The sequence below is a fragment of the Ovis canadensis genome, chromosome 7 (genome assembly GCF_042477335.2).
Source record: "Ovis canadensis isolate MfBH-ARS-UI-01 breed Bighorn chromosome 7, ARS-UI_OviCan_v2, whole genome shotgun sequence".
NCBI classification, from domain to species: domain Eukaryota; kingdom Metazoa; phylum Chordata; class Mammalia; order Artiodactyla; family Bovidae; genus Ovis; species Ovis canadensis.
The window spans coordinates 110194032-110200890 of NC_091251.1; positions in this window are offsets into that span (position 1 = coordinate 110194032).

Here is a 6859-nt window from a genome sequence, read left to right on the forward strand (position 1 = left end):
AAGAAACAAGCAAGATTCCCTATGAATTGGAAGTGAGTGGGGGCAAGTGCTGAAATTCAGTTTGTATTCTTTATTTCTTTGCTTTCTAGAGAGCTCGGTAACTATTAGATAGTTTTACTTAGTTTGGGTGTCCGTGGTGGCTTAGTTGGTAAACAGACCTCCTACAAAGACCTGGGTTCGATCCCTGGGTCAGGAAGATTCCCTGGAAAAGGAAATGGCAACCCACTCCAGTATTCTTGCCTGGAAAACTCCATGGACAGTGGAGCCTGGAGGACTAATGTCCCTGGGGTCACAAAAAGTCGGTCACAATTTAACAACAAAGACCAGACCAAATTCCCTATGTGATTCTAGTTTTGGGGTTGTTTTTTTTTTTCCAAGCTGGTTAAATTGGTCAGTTTACACGTGAGAGAACACAGACTGAATTGCATAATTTCTGCATGATTGTGGCAGTAACATTGATGAGTTGTTCTAATTTAGTTATCTTACCCACTGAAGAAAATCCTGGCCACCTTTCACGTGAAGAGAAACACAAAATAGGAGCTGGGAGCCGCTTGCAGATTTGTCTTTGGTGATGAAATGAAAATCTATGAAAGTCAAGATGTAATTCAGTATATGTGTGACTTTCCATTTCTAATTTATTATTGTTAGATCTCAGCACTAAAAACTTACATCTGCTATTTTGAATTGTTTAAGTCTGTTCTTCCCCAAAGAATAGTAATACAATCATGTTCTAGTTTAACAGTATTTGCATATCATTAAACATATTATGGCCTATAATTTACTTTTCCTCTGTCTACAATTTTCATAAGCTGTTTATGAAGCACAGCAGATTTTTACACATTTAAAAATAGATCATGATTCCTCGCATAATGTTACAATTAGGTGTTCAAAAAGCAAGTCAATAAAAGAATAGGCTGGAGAAGCCTCCATGCCGTCACTCAGGGCAAGCTTTAGAATAAATTATAAATGTCATTATCTATGAAATGTGTGCTCAATTAATTGCAAAATCAAATACAATCAAGAAACCTCACTCTGCAGTGACTAGACTTGCCGATGCTATGAAAAATATTAACTTTGGTTCCCAGAATTTCATCGATCCTTCTTGGAAATGTAATTGAACTTGTAAACATCCTCCTAAAAGAATCCTTTTCAAAATTACTGCGAAATTTCGGGTCTTGGCTCCAAGACTATTGACATTTCCTATCCTTGGAAGAAAAGTTATGACCAACCTAGATAGTATATTCAAAAGCAGAGACATTACTTTGCCAACTAAGGTCCGTCTAGTCAAGGCTATGATTTTTCCTGTGGTCATGCATGGATGTGAGAGTTGGACTGTGAAGAAAGCTGAGAGCTGAAGAATTGATGATTTTGAACTGTGGTGTTGGAGAAGACTCTTGAGAGTCCCTTGGACTGCAAGGAGATCCAGCCAGTCCATTCTGAAGGAGATCAGCCCTGGGATTTCTTTGGAAAGAATGATGCTAAAGCTGAAGCTCCAGTACTTTGGCCACCTCCTGCGAAGAGTTGACTCATTGGAAAAGACTCTGATGCTGGGAGGGATTGGGCGCAGGAGGAGAAGGGGACAACAGAGGATGGGATGGCTGGATGGCATCACTGACTCGATGGACGTGAGTCTGAGTGGACTCCAGGAGTTGGTGATGGACAGGGAGGCCTGGTGTGCTGCGATTCATGGGGTCGCAAAGAGTCGGACACAACTGAGCGACTGAACTGAACTGAACAGATAGATTAACTTGGAAACCCTGAATTCTTTGGATGATTAATGAATCGAATCAAAGGCCTGCAATAACAGACTAAAAAGTGCCTCTGTAGGAATGTCATAGAGAGACATCCCAGCAATCTTAGACGCATGCATATAACAAGTGCCAGCTCTATGAAGCTTTCTTAGTGTTTTTAAATACGTATATAACAAAAAGCCCTCTGTCATACCACTCACCCACTCACGGAAATGACACGGATGCTAAGGAAAGCTATTTTGAACCTTTGGGGCAATGCCTTCCATGCTTGTCTGTCGTTTACCCAAGAAGGGAGCTGGGACACCCTGTGCTCCAAAGGACTATAAGATGGAAAGACCTAGCGCCTTCCAGCACTCACCTGGCTCCCCTAGGGTGAAAAAATTGCCCAGCAGGGTCTGGAATAAGCAGGGATTCTTTCTCTTGCTCTACAAACCTTGCCCCAACCCCTAAAAGGACTGTTGCTAAGGGTGTTCTCTTGATAATTAGAATTGTTTGTTAAGTGAATAAATAATAAGTCAATTAGTGGAATCAACTAAAAATGGTACAATTTCACTCTTGATTCTAACTCCAGAGTTAGGTTTCTGAAACCCTTGGCACTATTTGTATTTTCAGTTGAAAATTCTTAAGATTATATGGAAAAATAAGGTTACGGAGAAATAGTTTTCTTTTAAGAAAGTTTCAATTAATATTTCTTACATTTGTTAAAGTGAAATAGAAACAAATATTAGCAATGATATTTTAAATTGGTAAAAAAAAATTTGGAATTATTTGGATTAAATGGACTAAATTTTGTTGCAAATTATGAAATGGCTTGTGTGTCTCTTCTCACCCATTCAGTGTTACAAAACACTTAGTTAGAACACCCAGCCCACATACCACCAAGCTACAGGAAATTCCATTTCAGTCATCACTGGGCTGTCCTTTTTCAGGTTTAGGCCAGAATCAGAGAGATTTAATGATGCTAAGAAAATGAAGGAGGAAACTTGGATTTCCAGTCTCTCATGGTCTCCAGTGGCAATGACGTTATCTAAGCTTTCAATAGTTGTTTGAACCTCTGTTGTTCTTTGCTGCCTCCCTGACTATCGTGAGGCCCAGAGCTCATTGACAAGATGGACTAGAAGCCAGCCAATGACCCACAAACCTATCCATCAGGTAGACATTCTCTTCAAAACCCATGTGGTTCTTGGCTTCAGGGGTGGAGCCGGTACGTAAGTGAAGCTGATCAAAGTCGCTCAATCCATCGATGGGCCTCTAGGTTGCTTCCCTGACTATCGTAAACAGTGCTGCAGTGAGCCCTGGGGTACACGTGTCTTTTTGAATTATGGTTTTCTAGAGCCTGTTATCGGAGAAGGCGATGGCACCCCACTCCAGTACTCTTGCCTGGAAAATCCCATGGATGGAGGAGCCTGGAAGGGTCCATGGGGTCACTGAGGGTCAGACACGACTGAGCGACTTCACTTTCACTTTTCACTTTCATGCATTGGAGAAGGGAATGGCAACCCACTCCAGTGCTCTTGCCTGGAGAATCCCAGGGATGGGGGAGCCCGGTGGGCTGCCGTCTATGGGGTCGCACAGAGTCAGACATGACTGATGTGACTTAGCAGCAGCAGCAGCAGCAGCAGCAGAGCCTGTTATACACAGTGAAGTAAGTCAGACAGAGAAAAACAAATATAATATATTAATGCATATATATGGAATCTAGAACAACGGTACTGATGAACTATTTGCAGGGCAGGAATAGAGATGCAACTCAGAGAACAGACTTGTGGACACGGCAGGGGAAGGAGAGGGTGGAACAAACTGAGAAAGTAGCATTGGCGTGCATCCACTATGGAGAAGGGGGCGACAGAGGGTGAGACGGTGGGTGGGCATCCCTGACCCAATGGACGTGAGTCTGAGCAGGCTCTGGGAGCTGGGGATGGACAGGGAGGCCTGGCGTGCTGCAGCCCATGGGGTCACAAAGAGTCGGACACGACTGAGCGAAGGAACTGAACGGATGTGTAAAATCGATAGCTAGTGGGAAGCTGCTATATAACACAAGGAGCCCAGCCTTGTGTTCCGTGATGACTTAGAGGACTGAGGGGGTGGGAGGGAGGCTCATGAGCAGGGGATATGTATAGTTATGACTGATTCGAGTTGTTGTACAGCAGAAACCCACACGACAGTATAAAGCAATTATCCTCCAACTTAAAATTAATTTTAAAAAAGGTATTTCAATCCCCAAGAACAGCGATTGGTTCAGTGTGTCCAGGTGAACTCAGAACGCTGCACAAAGCCTCCTGCTTTCCCTCTGGAGGTAGGCTACCGTCCATGGCGTCGCAAAGAGCCAGACTTTACTCACTTACGTCACATGCAGACAAGTCTCCTGGAACCTCCGCGGCCATTCTGTGATCATGAAATAGCCAACACATGGAAGCCACGAGAACTCAGGGACTCAGAGCACTGGAGCTGGCTCTTCTCTCACTCTGAGTCTCTGCACATGGCCGCGACAGGAGCCACATCAGCTTCCTTATTCTCCAAGTCCATCTGAGTCAGGCCCTTTCTTGAACCCCAACACGTCCTAACAGAATGTGGCGCGTGGCAGTAGGGGTGATGTAAGTTACAGGCTAAGACTGTCAGTAAACAGGGCTGCAGAGGTCTGAAGGAGAAGGTGACGGAACAGCTCCAGCTTATGAAATTAGCAGCCCTTGTTATTAAATGGCTGCAAAACAGCTACCTAAACTGTTTTCTGCTACTACCCAGGACTCAGGAAACGCCCACCAAGGCTCTCACATCAGGGAACTTTTAGGAAAACTTCAAGACATTGGAGTTTCTGGCCTTCTTTTTACACACAATAAGGTACCACAAGAAAAAGATACACTAATACAATTTTTTGTGAGAGCTTGCCTGATAGATTTTCAAATCTAGAAAATACTGCTACCCAAGGGACCTATCCACTGAAGCAATGAGTTTTCATGCTTCAGGAAAAGGAAGGTTGTGGGGGCGGAATTTTAGTTAGAAAAAGGAAGCCAGTATTAATTGTCTCTAGAGAGTGATGTCTCAATAGCCAGACATTATGGAGCAAGAAAAGAATTTTGAAATCCCCTGCGCTCCCATTTCATATCAAGAACCAGGCGCAGATGACTTAAATTTGGAGTTTTCTCTAAGCCAAGGGAAGTGATGATACAGTTTTGACATAAACAAAAGTTCCTGTTACACAAGAAAGTGGAAAAGCCTGGCCACCTGACCCCACTGGGCCACAGGGAGGAGGCAGTAAAAAGTAGAATGAGAACCTCAGAGCAAATGTTGAACCTCTTGGCCTGGGGAGTTTCTGGTGAATCTCAGAAACTTCAGAGTGTGTAGGGAGAATAGTTAAGACGAAGAATGTGCTTTCCCTGCAGGCAGCTGCAAGCCTCTGGGGGAAGTTATGTGTTCACCCTGATGCACAGCAGTGGGTACAAAGCTAGAGGTGAGCATACAGCTGTGCAGGCTGAGCACTGCTCAAGAAAACCGGCGTCTACAGGGCGCCTCACCGTCCACGGACTTCGTAGCTCGCACATTCATTGTGGCAGTTTCTGAGCATATGGCAGCAATGTGTTCTAACCAGACCAGTGTGAAAATGTTCCACCACTGAATGGAAAGTGTCTTAAGGAAGACACATTTTTTTTCTCATTTGCATAGAATGCCATGTGAGAGGCTTAATCTTGCCTTTCTCCTGCCACTGCAAAATTATGTCAACCTCTTTCACTCCTGAGCCTTTATGGGAGGAACTGACAGAGATGGAGTGTATTTGAAAGATTCAGCATTCACCCCAAAGTAGCTGAGTTAACCCAATGAGACAGTTTAAGCAGGAAGAGGTGAAAATATCTTTTATTCACAAGCAAAATAATTTTTTTTGTAGCTTGCTACCCAGCAAGAGAAATATCAACAACCTCAGATATGTGGATGATACCATTCTAATGACAAAAAACAAAGAGGAACTAAAGAGCCTCTTGATGAGGGTGAAAGAGGAGAGCGAAAAGGCTAGATTAAAACTCAACATTCAAAGAACTAAGATCATGGCATCTGGTCCCATCTCATGGCAAATAGATGGGGAAAAAGTGGAAACAGTGACAGACTGTATTTTCTTGGGCTCCAAAATCACTGTGGACGGTGACTGCAACAAGGAAACTAAAGGATGATTGCTTCTTGGAAGGAGGACAATTACAAACCTAGACAGCACATCAAAAAGCAGGGACATCACTTTGCTGACAAAAGTCCATAGAGTCAAAGCTCTGGTTTTTCCCGTAGTCATGTACAGATGTGAGAGTTGGACTATAAAGAAAGCTGAGCACCAAAGAATTGATGCTTTTGAACTGTGGTGTTGGAGAAGACTCTTGAGAGTCCCTTGGCCTGCAAGGAGATCCAACCAGTCCATCCTAAAGGAAATCAATCCTGAATATTCATTGGAAGGACTGATGCTGAAGCTGAAGCTCCGTACTTTGGCCATGTGATGGGAAGAGCTGACTCATTGGAAAAGACCCAGGACTGAACCCAAGTCTCCCAAATTGCAGGTATGTTCTTCACCATCTGAGCCACCAGGGAAGCCCCTAGGATCCTCTGATTTGTAGTCAAATTGGTCAGAAGTTGGGGGTACCCTGGGCTGCTCCTCCTGGAGACAGGCCTCTGAAGGAGCAGTGTTCTGGGACTGAGTCCTCAGCCTGTGGCCTCCGACGCTGTGTCTCCAAGCAGATGGTGTCAGAATTGAGTTGAACTGGACGACACCCAGCTGGTGTGGCAGAGGATTGCTTGTTGTCAGTCTGGTGACCAGCAGTGCCAGAAGCGAAGTGTTTTGGCTGAGCACTAAACAACACACAGGACACACACATAGCAAGGAAAAACCGGGTAGGTTTTATCTACAAAGCCTCATTCCCGGAGATTCTGATCCATCAGGACCGGGGGGAGGTCTGAGAATTTGTATTTCTGATGAGTTTCCCAGTACCCTTGAGGAGGGTGGGCCACTTGTTGAGATGTCCGCTCTCGCCGGGGTCCAGCCCTGGCAGGATCCAGGGAAACCCGAAGGAGGAACTGTGTCGGCGATTGATTTAGAGAGAGAAGGAAAGAATGTTATAGATAAGAAAGTAGAGGAG